Here is a 17,955-nt window from a genome sequence, read left to right as displayed (position 1 = left end):
TCTCGCCACCGCGTGCCGCGCACACTTGCACGGTCCACCCGCGATGACGTCAATTCGAGGCGGCTGGTCACAGCAGGGGGGCGCGCGTGTCTATAATGGCGGCCATGGGCGATACTCTTTCGCGACTCGTGCGCGGGGTCACAGCAGGGCACCGTCGGAGGCCACGCTTAATGAACGCACGAGGCGAAAGGAAAAAAAAAAGGGGGGGGCTCTCTTCATGCGCCCGCAAAAGATCTCTGACGGTATACTCGGGCGTCACCTTTCAGACCATGGCCGTGCCCCCTTTTCGTGACCCCCCTCCCTCCACTAAACGCACAAGAAGGGGGTTTTATGTTGCGTGAATGCCATCGTTTCCTTCCCGTTCACGCTTTCGTCGCTACTTCATTCGTGTGTTTGTGACGCTGTCGTAGACGACAATTAGAGCGAGAGGTAACGTGCTTTCTATAGCGGCCAACATGTATGAGGGCATAATGCCCCCTCCTCCCTCAACTCCTTTCGTAGATGAATAAGAGGTTTAATTGCGAGGTAACCAGACGTCCACTGCTTGGCTCATTTTTCTGCGGTGATACAAGCAGTAAGCTTTTCCGTCGAGATTGCAGCGGTTCCTTACAAAGACAACAGTTCTCTACAGTTTACTAGAGGTGTACAGTAGATGATGTGTCGCGCATTGCGAGAGGCCCGAAAGTATGCTACCAATCCATATTGAGTCATTGCAGTTAAGTAATTCCTTAACCTCAACTCCACTAAATATAAGGTATAGCAAACCAAACTTAATGGTATCCTTGCCTTTTTTTCCTCTTTTTCTCTCAATATACCTCCCTCTCTTAATCTGTGAATCAACCTCTGTAATTAAAGGGATACTAAAATCAAATAACAATTTACGTAAGAGTGAAAGCTCAATGTATGACAATATTTAAAACGACAATATTATCAACAACAGTGCCCTACTTACAGAGAAATTAAGGTAAATGCACAAGAACACCATCGCCGCAGTGAGACATTTTCAAAATGATCCCAATGACATCAGACGGACCACCTGCAATTATTCTCTAGTAATCGATCCAACTGCACTAAATAAAGAACCTTCCGTGCATCAAGAGACGCAATAAAATGCTGCTTGTTCATTTCTGTTTTATTCATGGAAAAAAGAAGCTCCGAACGTTACTACGGGGAATCACGTGAGTGATTCAAAGATTAAATTTTCGCGTGGTTAGACGGGACAGGTGGTGGCATCTAGCGGGGCGCAGTTGAAACAAAAGTGTCGGCAGTCTTGAAGCTAATGGCGGGAAATTGATCAATGCCCGTTGTTGCTGCTGTGGCTCCCGCAGCTTTCGGTCTGCTGCTACTAGCGCCGTAAAGCCTGGCAACGTTGTGCACGGCAACAGGGACGTTAGACGGTGCGGTCGGTCCACTTCTTGAGGGGCGTACTATAAAGTTCACTAACCAGATTCGGAGCACTGAAACGTTATTTTATTTCAAAATAGCCCCTTCCTTGGCACGAAAGTAGCACTACGAGGTTTCTGAACCGCCATTTCAACCATCAACGTCGACTTAATAGTTGGTTTTAGTGTCCCTCTAAGCACGAAACTGTAAGCGTTCGGGGCACTCACGTTTACTGTTTTTGACCAATAACCCACAAAAAAGTTTTAGATGCGGAAGCATCTTATACTCGCGCCTTGTAGTGCGCCGTCCGCGCCGTCCGCACCGCTTCTCGAACATTCGACAGCTGACGCGCGCGCATGCGCCGTCGCGCCGTCGCCCACTCTTCCACCATCTGTGCATCCCTTCCTCCTCTACACACCGCGCGCGCTTCACTCCTCCACCATCTGTGCACCCTTCCTCCTCTACACACCGCGTTCGACATCTACAATTCTCCTGATTCTCCAGTGGACGCGCATGTGGCGTCGCGCTTCGAGAACATTCAACAGCTGACAGTGCATGCGCCGTCGTGCTGTATATATACTCAAGGTCGGCGCTCGCTCGCTCAGTTGCCGCTCGTCGGTTGGTTTGTACGGCGCGTCGACGTCCAAGGTCGCGGTGAAATGAATTCCAACGAATCCACAAACACAATGATCGACGTCCCTTCGACCAGCGCCGCCCTTTCGCATACGTGTGTACGTGTTCACTCATTTAACACCCCCTCCTACAACCACGTTAACCAATTTAGCCATCGACCCAAGTAAGTCGCAATTTAACACCCCGTTAACCAATTATATGCTCCGCATCCTCCTCAGTGTTCCCCCGAGGGAAGCTGCGGGCAATTTTTTTTTTTGCTCCCACAGCTAGCTTTGTCAGCACAAGCTTCAATGTCATTAATCTCTTCATAGTCGGCGCACAAATCGAGATCCAAACTGTATACCGAGGACATATCTGGGCTCAGTATTATTGTACTGTAACTTATAATCCTGAGAGAGAATTTCGTAACAACAGACGATGTTAGGCCATTAACTTCTCTGTTTCCGCTGAACAGTTTTCCGAATATAGTCATGCTGCGACAGCGAACGTTGACCCGTGCGAAGGACGGTAAAAAGAGAGATGAAAGGTGTATAAAATTCGGAAACAAATGTGATTGCGTGTGTGGTGGATGGGGGTGGCTTTGTTATAGCTAGCATAGTCTAAAACTCACGCGGCTAGTTTGTTTCCGGGCAGTTAGTACCATTAGGGCTTTCAGCTGGTATAGCTACACAAATTCTGAGAAGCTTTTCTAATGGAACGGGGTTCAATGTAGCGAGTAGCGGTATGCTAGTCACATTTATGTTCCCGTTTAGAGTAGGTGTACAGTAATTGACTGGTGCCTTGCATGTCTGCAGCTTTTTGGCCTCAGTTGGACAACTGTCGCGTGACATTTATGTAGGACAGCACCACAGGGAGGACCCTGCATGCAAACTCCTCCTTTGCATGCCCACCGAACCCGTACCTAAATATGGTAAGCAACCTCCGCAGGCGTCCATGCAGTGCTTTACGGCAGCGACAATGTGCGGCGACGCTCTCGGGCACTCACCTTCGTAAAGCAAGCAGAACGATAATGTTTACCTGCCAGGTGGCGTGACGAGCGCCAATGGTCGGGCGTCCCAGTCGTCCACGTCTGTGGACAATGCCGGACTTGGCGTGACCACACGCCCCGTAGAGTGCCCGAAAGAGAGAGCAGGACAAGTACCGTACATCCCCGCGTAATATCCTCAGGCTTTTTTTTTTTTCAAAGCTCTGGGGCAAAAGAACGCGTTCTTTCACCATTACGTGAAGAATTAACGAAACAACTTTATTGCTAGATCCAGCTATAGTTGCTGGTCCCGGCCAGACCACTCAGATGGAGGATAGAAGACCTTGTCTCCTAAGAGCCTCCCTGGCGTGCTGAATAGCCCAGGTTTGTTCTTGTCGACCAGAGCTGAGCCGCAGCGTAGTATGGTTGGCGTAGATGCACAGTCCACACATCCATACGGAGCTAAAAATGGCCATTTCAAGGAGATACCTCCCTCAAAATCAAGTTCCCTCACCCCGAAAAATTTCTGCCCACGCTCCTGCTGGTTATTGAGTACTCGGCACGGCCGTTTTCTTTTTTTTTTTTTGAGTAAAAAAAGAAGATTCCTCCGAACACAGGAGTGTATTTAGAAGGAACGGGGGGGTGGGGGGGTTAATGGTGATTTCCCCCTCCCTTCAGTGTAAAGAGGCTAGATCAGAGCATTTCGTCCACCTCCTTTGTTCGATTACTTCAGTTACCATGCAATGCCTAAAAAGGGAAAGAAAAATGTTGTAGCCTCCTCCTTCCAAAGTAAGCACCAGAATCCCCCTCTGACCGCAGAACGAATAACACTGTTAACCTTCTAAAAAAGTGATGGTGTGCGTAACAGAAAGCTTATCAATATTTTTTTGTGGTGCTAAGGTGGGAGGGGGGGGTGTTACGTGGACGTGGACAATACACGAGTGCATGCGGTGTTCTTTCCTTCTCCCCCTACTCTTCCTGCTCTCCTTAACTCCCTCGCACGCCATCTATGTAGTCCCCACACGCTGGCGTTGTTGCTTACTTCGATTCGCCGTTAAAGGAGTAGGGGTTGGGTGGATGTGGAGGGCCATGCCTTGACCGATGCTCGCTCTTGTACTCCGTCGATCGCGACCGCTCCTCTTGGAGCTTTGTTGTAGCGTTTTTCTTCATTTCGTGCCATTACGGGGCGTATATGGAAAGAAACCGTATACACATGAAACAGCGGTCAGGTGGAAGAAGCCGATTAACTGTACATCTACGCCGACCGAAAGTTCAATCGTAAAATGTTTTAAAGGTTCTCGACCTCCAGCGGTGTTGATCCGAGACATCGGCGTTCAGTCAATTATCTTGACACGTGACCACGGGTGATGCCCCTCCTTCCCAGACCTGCGCCGGTTTGCGCGCTTCACTGTGTGGTGACTAACTCTATTAAAAAAAAAAACCTTTGTTAAAGAGTAAATTTCGGGTTTTTTTAAAATTGATCGATTAATTTTTAATTTGTGTGCTCATATAGGTACCATATAACATAATGCTCAGTCTGTGTATCTAGACTTACCTATATTTACAGACTAGTGTTTCTGTGACATGCCACTTTTACGCTCTCGTAGGGTGCATATACAGCAACTCCACAGGCCTGACCACACGTACGCGCTCACGCGCTGAAACGCGTCTGTGTGGGCAGGTCGTACTACATACGTCTCGCTGGCGTTATCTCGAGCACATCTTCGCTATCGCCATAGCGCGCTCATTCCTTTTAGATATGAAGAGTCCTACACACACATATGCACAGAAACGCACGCGGACGACAAGCACGTTGATGCTCACCACTGGACGCCCAAGCGACGTTCGGGTACATTCAAGTATCTTCAAAACATGGCCTTAGCGATTAGCTCCTGCGCGCTGTCGGAACTGATCGCGGAGGTCACGCTTCGTGTAGCAAGCGTTTTCGGCGTTCCCGAGCGTCTTGCTTTGCCCTGGCAATGTCGTTTGGAGCTCTTCACGTCGACTTGATAGCGAATGAGTGTTACACATCTAAAAAAGAGATGCGTTGCTATAATCGTGATATCTGTCTATTGTTGATCAAGAGCCGAGAATGTACAAATCATTGACAGATTGAGAGGGGAAAAAAAGCAAAGGAAATGCATGGAGAGCAATCAGGTTGAACCCGGTTTGTTATCCTGCAAGGGGGAAGGGGGAAAATGAGAGCAAATAAATAGAGAAGGAAAGAGATGTAAAGTAATAGCGAAAATGTCATTAAGTCTTAGAGGTCGAAGCGGCATTTATACGTCGTTTAAAAGAGCAGATTTTCGCTAGCACATAATATCGTGCCAGCCTTTTCTTAACCTTTCGGAAGACAGAATGCTAGTGGCATTTGCGGGCCCGGTGGTGTGTACGTCAGGGAAAGCCCAGGCTGCGACGCTTGTCTTTTACCGTAATTTCTTTTCGTGTTGCTTTTGCTTTCTCAGTTTTTTAATTAACAAAGAAATAATTTGTGGAAAGAATTGCCAGCGGCATGATGGAGTCTGCTGGACGCATGATTACAGGACAGTTAAGCTTATTCCCGAATGACGAATAATTTCTCATTTTTTTAATTCCTTTGGTGCACCCTTGCCCAGACGGCACGTCGCAACGTGTAGCGTAATATAACTTTTTCATATACATAGAATCTTTTCGCAGTGTTTTAGGTGGGGGGGGGGCGAAGGTTTATCGCAGTGCCCCCCTCAATATTATGTCAATCTATGTGGCTGGTTTGCGCCCCCCCTGCTCGCCCCCCCCCCCTACCCGCGGAAGCTTATGCCTGTTTTCACTTGTGCAGCGGAGAGCTTGCAGGTCGGGGTTTCTAATAATGAAACGGTAAAACAAACACCATGATTGATTGATTGATACGTGGGGTTTAACTTCCCAAAACCACCATATGATTATGAGAGACGCCGTAGTGGAGGGCTCCGAAAATTTCGACAACCTGGGGTTCTTTAACGTGCACCCAAACGTGAGCACACGGGCCTACAACATTTCCGCCTCCACCGGAAATGCAGCCGCCGCAGCCGCAATTCAATCCCGCGACCTGCGGGTCAGCAGCCGAGTACCTCAGCCACTAGACCACCGTGACAGGGAAAAAAACACCGTGAGACGTTCTTTGTTGAGACATGTTTATCTACGTGAAGTGATGAAGAAATTGTACACGAAAAACATGCTCCAAACAGTGGTAGATGAGCGCGATGAGCGCGGTGTGGATTATACGCCGGAAACGCTATTGAGGCCCCATCACTGTAAGTGAAGCGTGTGTGGCGGTGGTTCACGTTAGCGCACATGCACCGAAGCTTAAGACACGGGCCTGTTGTTCCACTAGTTGCCGGAAGGAAGTGCACCAGTTTTTTTTTTATTTTAAGAAGGAATTTTTAGGTGCTTGATATCCAACGCGAAAATTAAACGTCAGCAACATTAGCGATGCCAAAATAGACACCATCACGTCACAGATCAACTCAATTTGTGATCTCATGTGGCCACGTAACGTGATGACACACAATGACGCAATCACATGGCACCGTCGCTTGATCAAATGCGTGGCGATCACGTGGGCTGCGTAAAACCAGATAAAATGCAGAAAGCTTGCAGTGTCTCCAATCACGGAGGCCATGCAAAACCACATTGGGAGCAGAAAACTGTCGAAAGTAGGCAGGGGCGTATGAATCCGTCGACTCAGAATAAAACGAACAAGATGGCTTCTTGTGAATTTTTCTCTTCGAGTCTACCTTGAGGTGAGCCTAGAAGTGTTCCTGATTGCAACCTGCCCCCGCACGTGTCTTACGAGCTCAAGTTATGGTGCAGCGTTTGTGTACAAAATAACAGCGAGTAGAACCCTTTGACATATACATACACCCCCGGAATTGTCCCCACACGCACAGTCGGGCACTGGAAAGCTGCATCGGGTACGTTTTATCCATATGTCGCGCTGTCATCTCCCAGCTGTTGTTTGCAGCTGCTCGCCGTGGTGACACCAGATGTACACACAAGGTTATAAATATGTGTATAAAGAGAGAGAGGAAGACAATGGGCAAGAAGTGCACCCTTGCTTACTTCCTTTCGTGTTTTTTTTTTCCTCCATAACTTACCATACACAATGCACTCTGTTGTGATCATCCTTATTTGTCGATAGATGCAAAAGAAACAGATACGTAGAAAAGCACAATAGTTCGAAAAATAACAGACGGTACATCGCAACTTGCTGCTATAAAAAGACGCGGGAAGGCACGGATCGTACTTCCCAACGCCGATTCTCTGAGTACAGTTCCATTTTTCACCGCCCCGCGACGCCGCAATGACGATGATGATGATTGTGCTGACGTCGAAGAAATCTAGTTGTGCCATTTGTGCATGAATATGACGTCACCACGGAAATGTCCTCACCGACTGAAACTTAAGATGATGTGTTTAAGATATTCAGACGATGTGCTGTCAGTGCCAATAATGGCAGTTCCTTGAACTCAGCAGTTATGGCGACAACAGGTAGGCTAGCCATAGACGAATGATGTTTCAGAACATTTACTGAAATGCAGCAAGTACGCCTCTCAGCCGCTAGAACACACTTATAGATAGATAGATAGATAGATAGATAGATAGATAGATAGATAGATAGATAGATAGATAGATAGATAGATAGATAGATAGATAGATAGATAGATAGATAGATAGATAGATAGATAGATAGATAGATAGATAGATAGATAGATAGATAGATAGATAGATAGATAGATAGATAGATAGATAGATAGATAGATAGATAGATAGATAGATAGATAGATAGATAGATAGTGTCATCCCACGTCACTGCGAAGCCACCCTATCGATATCGAAGCCGAAAGTGTTTTCAAAATTACCGGTAATAAAATATTTTTGATGCATTCCCCGGCACTATGTTACTCCTTTTATGGTTCTCAACACCAGAGTTTTTAATGAGAGCAATAATCTGAATATAATTGAAATTCATGTTGGTACTCCATTAAGAGCAGCGGATATGGGAATAAAAACATTGTGGAAATGACAACGGAGCCATTACCACATTGTAAATCTGTTAGCATATAAATTTGTTGGCAGAGGGAGCGTCGTGGTCATTTTGAGTTTCTGGAGCGTCTAAATGTTTTATATGTAAATTACCTTACGCACCGGGACGCAAGCTTCGGCAGTTGATTCCACCAGTTCCTTTCTTTCTTTTGTGTTTCGGCGTGTTGTTTCTATCTTAGCTCCGCCAATTATGCCGTATACCCCTCAACGCTCGCGTGCGCACCGTATACGATGCTCATAAAGGTTTATCTTTCGAGGCAGGCTAAATTTATCCTGCGCTAGCAGACCACGGATGCCTTTCATGGAACCCACGTTATCTTTTGGAAACAATAGGCGCTCGCAAGGACTGATATTCTACGCCCACTTGGGCGGGGTGACGATAAAGTGCAATGACCGACATTATGTGCAGCGCCTTCGTTTGAGTTGGCTTCATAGAGTGTCAAGAATGTTCGAGAAGTGTGGTGGGAAGATCGAGCTTACGGGTACCATATCGTAAAACAAAAGTGTCCAGGTGCGGTGGAAGATGCTTCAACATGCATACAAGCACGAACACGTGGACGAACGTACATTAGCCGACGTATCTAGGTACAGTGCAAACGGCCAAAAAGAGTGCTAGACGATTTAGCGGGAAAGCTTGTACACCTGAACTTCAGGCGTGGCCATATCTAACAAGAACAAAGTTTTTCTCTATAGTAACAATATGTCGGAGTTTATGTCCAAAAACCACGATATGAATATGAGAGACGCCGTTGTGGAGGGCTCCGGATGTTTCCAGCATTTCTAAAAGAGAACCGATACACAAATTCTGCCCTCGCGTTTTATTTCTTCAACGTGTTTCTGGAAGCCTGTTAGTCATAACGTCATACATTGTTTTCTGCAGAGCGCGACATATAATTAATTACAGGCTAGTTATTATCGGCCAGTGTCAGTTTCAGTTTCAAAAAATTGCAGGATATCCACGTAGTGAATCATGATGAGTGAGGCGAAGCCTCCGTCTGCCCGTCCATCAGTCCGTCCGTGCTTCCTTCCGTCTGTTCATGCTTCTGTTCATGTGTCCATCCGCCCGTCCATATGGACGGATGGACAGAGGCACGGACAGACGGACGGAAGCACTGATTGACCCATGTATGGACGCATGGATGGACGCTTGGACGGGCGGATGGAAGCAAAAACGAACGGACAGAGAGACAGATGAACGCGTGGGCAGGTGGACGGAAGCAAGAACGAACGGACGCATGGACGGGCGGACAGAAGCACGGACGCACGGACGGATGGACAGAAGCATGGACGGTAGTGGACACACTACCGTCCGTGAGTGGAAGCATGAATATACTGATGGACAGATGAACGCTTCGCCCCACTCATCATCATTCACTCCATGGATATGCTGTGAAAACCACTAACGCCATCTAGTTATATTGTTCCCAAGAACATATATACGCAACGCCATCTATTGAGCAAGTCATAAACTAGAGGTGGCTACATACTACATACGGAAAAGGGAACGATTCCACGGCCTAAGGAGCTTCGCCCCTAAAAACAAGCCACTGGTTGCAATTATCACAACATAGCGGGTGCAACGCTCGACCGTGTCAGCACACATAACAGTGACGCACTTCCGCGCGGTTTGTATCTAGAAGCTTTTTCGAACAGGAAACGGAACAGCAATGTCATCAAACACAAAACTTGCAACTCACCTACTGGAGCCATGGACTCGCGAGCAGCCGCCGAGTAATAGTCTGCTGGAGCGAACACGACCAAAGAAAAAGGGCGGCTATGACGTCGTCATAATTTGCTGCAGCGTGGTCACGTGAGGAAAGTAAGCGGTCCCCAAAGGCCCCGTTTGAGGATGTCAACAGTGCGATAGAGTGGATCGCTCACGCAAACTCCAAAATTAATTTGATATACCTTTCACGCTATACTTGACGTTGATATTTTGCAGATGATATACGCATGTTCACGGGAATCGATCCCGCCTCAATCGAAATGCTACCGCCACCACCGAGATTGAACTCGCCGACCTTCAGGTATGCAGCCAAGCACCACAATATGCACTGCGGCGGACAGGAAAGGTACCAAGAATGTTAAAAAAGTGTGGAATGTTCATTACCGTCATGAAACCTCGGAAGAGCGAACTTACAGGCACCCACATATCAAACTAGAACAAAAGTGCCCGGAAAGGGTGGAAGGCGTTTAAATATGTCGAATGGTCTACATTACCAACGTCCGCGTGTTTCCGATTACTCTCGCTCGTTTACACGCCCGTCATTATTCGCATTTGCGTCACTCTTTCACGCCCCTTTTTTGAGCAAACGCGTTTGAATACGTTTGATTGCTCATATAATTAAACATTTTGCAATGTAATTGTCTCTCAGTGCTGCGATAGTAGAATAATTTTTGACACACCCATGACAGGTAACAGAACACCGTTGTTAAGCGAAGGAGAAAGAGAAAACAAAAAATTAATTTCACCATTAGTTCATTACACTGTTACAGTGCCAAGAAACTACACGTGCCACAAAAAGGCTACAGCTAAATCATGAAACGCACAAAAAATACAACGCAAGTAGCGACGCCTCTGTCATGTTACTGCACTAAACCGTCGTTTGTGACGTCATAAATTTAAACGGGATCTGCTAGCACATGCTTCATTCTTATGGATGAAAATAAAATTGCGCTTGGGAAGCAGGATTGTTCAAGTTTCAAAATTTTCATTGAGCCACAGGGGCTCGAAATGCTAAAAATAAATCACTAAAATTTTTGTCGTCATGCTGATGTGCAGATGGCAGAGTTTCGGCACGAAACTTCCAAGTTACGACCTTCAACTTGCGTATGCACACGAGATTAACATCAATAAAGTTATCGAAGAATGATTCATACACATACACACGCGCATCTGATTTCGGAGTCACCAAATAAAAAGTATTAAATTGTTACCTTCATTTCATCTTCTAATAAATAGCATACAACCACGAAATTGACCACAACGAAGATATGAAAAATAGTTCGTTAGCATACACTATCGCACTTGATTTTAACGCACTCAATTTTTTAATCTTCACATCCTCTGCCAGTAGCAAACACATAATGGTGAAGTTTACGATAGTCAGTTATCGAAGAATATTTTTTAGCACAATCGACGTATATCACCCTATAGTATCGCGGAATTTCGACCATTTTTACGTTCCTCATAATGAAAATATGACCAAAAAATCAACATCAATGGAGCTTTCGAGCATAATGTATCAGTATGACTGCACGTATCTCACTTTTGATTGTATACCCCCCAAAGATCATCGCAAAGGAAAAGTTGTTCCAGGAATGAGGAGCTGGCATATGCTGACACTGGCATTAGCTCTAACTTCGCCGTTATGACGGTGATGATTATAAACTGTTTGTTTCAGGTGCAGACACGAAAACATAAAGACGTGTATTATGTATCTAGATATGCCTTATACACTTAGCCACGCGTCAAATCCGTATACACGTGTACTTGCCAACCGACTCGCCGTTCCCAGCTGTGTCTAAAGTACGCATTTAAAAGATCGCGCTAAAGCGCATGCCATTTGAGTGACTGGACAAAATTTTTGGACGTAAATCCCGGAGCCCTAACTGACTGAGTTCGTGTAAAGCAGACTAAAAATACCAAGAACGAGCGCGTCGTGGTCTCCGGGCGTTCGCCATCTTTCCGGCACGATTCGTGACGCCAGCAGTTTGTGCACGTGACGTCAAGACGAAACAAGCTCTCGATTGGTCGATACGCGAGGAATATCTATCGTGAAGTGTTTCCTGTTCTGCTTCGCCATGCAATCACATGCGTGTTTTTCTTTTTTTTTCTGTCTCGCGTGGCTATCGTGCGCGATAATGATGATGATGCCTCAACTATCACTCATACCCACTCAGAAGAACTGGCCAAGAATCGGTTAGATGAATTTTTAGGTCTTTCAAGTAAAAAGTAACCCTAACCAAAGGGGGAAAGAACGTATTTAAAAACAGAAAGAGTGCAATAGTCACTTTTTTTGCCATTCTGACCAATCAGTATAGTCTTTATCTTGAATGTAAAAAACGGTAATCTCGAACACGTTTATTATTTATGTTTTGAACTTGCTCAATAATACTACCATACTACATATACAAACAGGAATTTAGAGGCGCATTTGATTAGAGGCGTGGTGAACCGATTTCACTTCGTTTTCTACATCTCCGACTGCACAAGTGGATGTAGCATGCAGCGTGCAGTCGAAAATCGCGAAACCCTGGCTGGCTGAATAACGCCCGGCGCTGACATTCCGCGCGTTTTATGAATACAAGATGGCGCTTCTAGAAACTGCGAAACTACCGTCCCACCTTTGAACACGGTGCGGCCCTTTACGTAGCACCACGGAGCGTACACGTGACGGGACATAAAATGACAGGAGTAACATCGAGAGATCAGAGGACAGAAGCGTGGGTAAGGGGGCAGACGGGAGTTGCAGGTAGCTGACATGAAGCGACAGAACACATAGAGTTTCTCAAAATTAACTAGAGGGCACTCTGGCGCTGCGATCGTTCAGCGAGCATGGGAATGATGGGCAGTACACACATTTGCCTAGTCTCCGTACTTGCGGGCCGCGAATTGTATACTTGCGGCTTCGTTTATTGCTGTGTTTCGATTTTGTTTTGAAAGAAAGATTCAACCCTTTCGAACTTCGTGACCCAATTTGGAAAGGTAATTAAAAAAATAGGGTGTTGAAGCGCAATCGCTGAACATTTGCTGATTTTTGTTTCGTGAAAAAACAGCTCCAAGCCACACGAACACGCACGGAGCCAGAAGCAGGCCAGAAGTACGAAAGTTAGACAAATGTGTGTATACTACCCATCATTCCCATGCTCGCTGAAGCGCTGTGCGTTGCAGCTCCCATAGACTCTAGCGCCAGAGTTTCCTCTAGTGTATATTAAGAAACTCTATGACAAAACAGACCTGGACCGGTCACGTGACGTGTAGAACAGACAACCGGAAGTCAGTATAAGAGCAACGGAATGGTCGCCGAGGGACGGAAAGTGCAGTCATGGAAGAAAGATGGAGTGACCAAACTGGGAAGTTCGCAGGGATAACATAGATACAGCTCGCAGAGGGCAAATAGGGTAAGCTGGAGATCAGTGGGGCAGAGGCCTCCGTCCTGAAGTGGACTAACAGAGGCTGATGATGATGATGATGATAACTTGTGACGTAAGCATCGAAGCATGCGGTGGTCATTGTTATTGATAGTTTGAGCGCGAACTGTCCAGTTCGAGTTACATGACGTGTGAACACCTAAATATTTGCAACAAGTGACGGTTTCAAGTGGGACGCAGTTTAAGAAGCTATATTACGCGCACTTCTCCCCTTCGGGACGACACACCGTGGTCTTGTTCATTTTTTAGTTAAATTCATTTTCATCGACAATATTGTAATATAATTGGGACAAAACTACGTCGGATTGATTGTTATAAGTTCAGTGACACTGCACATAATTTATGTATAATTGACAGAGTTGTTGACGGCCACAGTAATTTTGGAACATTCTAGCCAACCAGTCGGAAAACGAAACGTACAAGCACTTTTTACTTGAAGACCGAAATTGTTGAGTAGAGTTACCATATCAGTCGAGCTTAATTTTATTTGTTGCGAATCATTGCCTTTGTCGCGTCCACAGGTGAACTCGCGCTGTGAAATCACCATCGGAAATTGGCGTCAGCGTACTGGCTCTTTCAGGAAATGTGTCCAATAATATTTAAAAATCACGAAAAAACTCGCAGTCTTCGCAGTCGCTTTTTCTGTAGTGGCAGGCATCTTAAAATGGTTGGTGACGTCATTTCTAACACCAATCAGGAAAGCTACTATAATAAACTTTGTAACTAGTGAAGTTCGGCAGTTAAGTCAAATGGCAGAGTTGAGGTCCTTTATGCAAAAACAAAACCATTGTCGCTTTGAGATTTCGGAAAAGTGGTCTTCAGTAATAACTGCGAATCAATGAATTTCTCCTAAATTCAGCGGAGACACGGAAACCGAAACATGGGTGAGCGGAACTGCCACATTCGTCCGAGACGTCCGAAATGAGAGATTGTTGTTATATCAACCATCGACCGACTTCGTTGTGTCGGTGTGTGAGCTACGCTTGCAATCACAGCACGCATATACATTGAGGAAAAAGTGCACCCCTGTAGCCGCTGTTTTCAATAGTGACGTCAATGTAGTCATCTGGTTGTTGCGTTCATTGGTCCTTTAGTTTCGGTTTCGCCACAGAATTCTGGATTTAATTTCATTCATTTGCAGTTATTACTAGAGGCCGGCCTTCATAGATTACGAGAAGGCGTTTGATTCAGTAGAAATATCAGCCGTCATGCAGACACTGCGGAATCAGGGCGTAGATGAAGTATATATAAACATTCTAAAAGAAACCTACAGGGGATCAACTGCTACCATAGTGCTTCATAAAGAGAGCAACAGAATACCAATCAAGAAGGGTGTAAGGCAGGGGGACACAATCTCCCCAATGCTATTTACCGCATGCTTACAGGAGGTTTTCAGAAGCCTAGAATGGGAACAGTTAGGGATAAGAGTTAATGGAGAATACCTTAGTAACCTGCGCTTCGCCGATGACATTGCATTGCTGAGTAACTCAGGGGACGAATTGCAACTCATGATTACGGAGTTAGACAAGGAGAGCATAACGGTGGGTCTTAAAATTAATCTGCAGAAACGAAAGTAATGTACAACAACCTCGGAAAGGAGCAGCGCTTCGAGATAGGTAATAGTGCACTTGAAATTGTAAAATACTATGTCTACTTAGGGCAGGTAATAACCGCTGAGCCTAACCACGAGATTGAAGTAACTAGAAGAATAAGAATGGGGTGGAGCACATTTGGCAAGCACTCTCAAATTATGACAAGTAGATTGCCCCTGTCCCTCAAGAGGAAGGTATATAACAGCTGTATCTTGCCGGTACTTAGCTACGGAGCAGAAACCTGGAGACTTACAAAGAGGGTTCAGCTTAAATTGAGGACGACGCTGCGAGCAATGGAAAGAAAAATGGTAGGTGTAACCTTAAGAGACAAGAAGAGAGCAGAGTGGATTAGAGAACAAACGGGGGTTAAGGATATCATAGTTCAAATCAAAAAGAAGAAATGGACATGGGCCGGGCACGTAGCGCGTAGACAGGATAACCGCTGGTCATTAAGGGTAACTAACTGGATTCCTAGAGAAGGGAAGCGGGTTAGGGGGAGACAGAAGGTTAGGTGGGCAGATGAGATTAAGAAGTTTGCGGGTATAAATTGGCAGCGGCAAGCACAGGACCGGGTTAACTGGCGGAACATGGGAGAGGCCTTTGTCCTGCAGTGGACGTAGTCAGGCTGATGATGATGACTAGAGGCCGCTTTTCCGAAATCTCAAAGCGGCAATGGGTTCTTGGCAAGAAGTACTTCTGTTCGCCCATTTGACTTAACTGCCTAACTGCACTTATTAAAAGGTAAATTAATTTAAGATTCCTCATTAATGTTGCAAGTGATGACTTCAATTAATATGCCTGACGCCCCAGGAAAAGCAACTGTGAAGACTGCGACCAAATAGCGCCTTTTCCTGATTTTTGAATAATATTGGACACATTTTTTTAAACACTTTGTACATGCGGACGCCAGTCACTCTACGGACGGTGTGGTCGATGCGTTCGTCAATTTCTTCACTCCGTCTTTGCAGGTGCAGCGTACTGTGATTCTGGGTGCTTCGACGTACACCGACATATTTATTGGGGGAGGACGGGGTTCAAGAATTCGTTGATGGGTTAGTTGGCGCATGTCGTGATACATGAAGTTAATAGTGCAAAGAGCAAATGTTTTATTAAAAGTGTGGTGTAATTCTGAAAAAAAAAATTGAAAATAAGAGTGAAAGTCACTATTCCAAATTGTAGTTCTGCAGAGATGCAATCCAATGATAATGATTGCAGAAGCATGACGTAGCGTCTAAGAGCTACGTCATGGTACATCTGTCTGACGTTCCTATAGGACAATATAAAAATTATATAACATATAATTAATAAATAAGACCTCCTTGCTCGTTATAACGGTGGCGCGGTATGCGATATGTAAGCACGGCTTGAAGTCTGGCACGGTTATTACAAAAATAAATAAATAGCAACATAGAAAAGGGCACATCAGAAAAAGAAGCCAGCATACAAAAGATGCCGCATAACATTGTCATGCAAAATAGCCGCAGTCTTTAAGTTTTATGCAAATGCAATGAGACGGTGAGGTTCCGAATCCATCTTACATTTCATGCGATGAGTACGCACATAAACAATTGAATTTATGACGATGCCCCAGAGTCACTACTTCGGAACACGTAAAACAAAGCATTAGAATTTGCTTGGGGTTCATGGCAGGTGAAAACATTTATTAACTGAACATTTCGCAATCAAATTGATATATTGTTGACCTTTAGCCGTTTTAGTAGTGTTGCGCTATGGAGCGTGGTGGGAAACATCCACTCGTGACCTGGCCAATATTTCTTGTATTGGGTATAGGCCATCGAATGAGGGTAAGAAGGCTTACACCTAAATGATTGCCTGTACCATTCCTAGATTTTAAAGTTATAAATATATTGATTTGAAGTGTCAATTAACTGTAAAGATTAAATATATGAGGAACGACCAAGAACCTCTGTATTGAGCGGAGGACAAGAAGGCCTACACTTGTATATATACCTGTGCTATTTCTGGATGCTATCGTTAATTAATATGTTGATTTGAAGTACCAGTTATCAGTTATGGCTGAATGTATCTACTGACGCGCTACAAAACAAAGATAACAAAAAATTCGCCCATTATTCGACCAAAACACCTACATTAGATACGAGCCATAGTATTTTTTTTTTCGAAGTACCAATTATCAGCAACGATTAAATTTATAAGGAATGATGCACTACAGGAAATAATGAAAAATTCACCTACCAGCCAGCCAAACTGTTGCATTGGGTATGAGTCATGCTCAAGGGAAAACAATATATCACGTGTATACAACAGATGCAGATCCGCATGAAATAGACACTTCATAAAACAAGCTAACTTCTTCTCTCTTTATTTTTTATCGAGAAAGAGAATGCATCATCCTATGACAGATGTTAAGATGTCGTAGGCTAACTTGAGTTGAATTCAATAATTTTAAATTTCGAACACGTGCTACGACTGAGCTTGGAATGCGACACAAATATGGCTAAGAGTAGAAGCAAGATACATATTGTGTATTAGCGATATTGTAGCATCGACGGCGAGTCGAGATAGAAGAGGCTTACGGAGCTTGTTGTTTGCAGGAACATTTTTATTTTATCGGTTCAGCAGGACTATATATAATACCACGACGAGAGTCATTCGAACTTGATCGACAGCAGACGGTGCATGTAAAAAATCGCGCCGCATGGGGCCTAACTAAAATGCCGAAAGAAAACTATCACTTATAGAAATACTGTCAGCCCTAGACCTACACAGTTCGTAAAGGTAAGCAACTAGCATGCATTGTTAGAGGGCCAATACGCCGGGAAATGAAACAGAAAAAAAGACAATAACGACTTCACGGAACTCCACGCTGCCATAGGTTTCGGTATTTACAAAAGGACGACAACAATTCGTTATGAAACGAGCAGCAAATTCACCACGTCTGCATGAGCGCAGTCAGCTGACGTATGGCGTCCTCCATCGGAGCAGACGACAGCGCTGCGCGCCAAAAATCCACTCGGGACGAAGACCACGCACAAATGGGAACGAAAACAAAGCAAGAAAAGAAGCGAAAGGAAAACGAAGAGCTTAATCTCCGGCTTGTCGCGTCCAGCGTCCAGGCTGAAGGTTATCGTAGCGACGTCGGGGATCGAAATCGCACATTTTTCGCATCCAAATCAGGCCGACAAA

The sequence above is a fragment of the Rhipicephalus microplus genome, chromosome 8 (assembly GCF_043290135.1).
Source record: "Rhipicephalus microplus isolate Deutch F79 chromosome 8, USDA_Rmic, whole genome shotgun sequence".
Classification (NCBI taxonomy): Eukaryota; Metazoa; Arthropoda; class Arachnida; order Ixodida; family Ixodidae; genus Rhipicephalus; species Rhipicephalus microplus.
Note: the sequence above shows the minus strand (reverse complement) of the source record.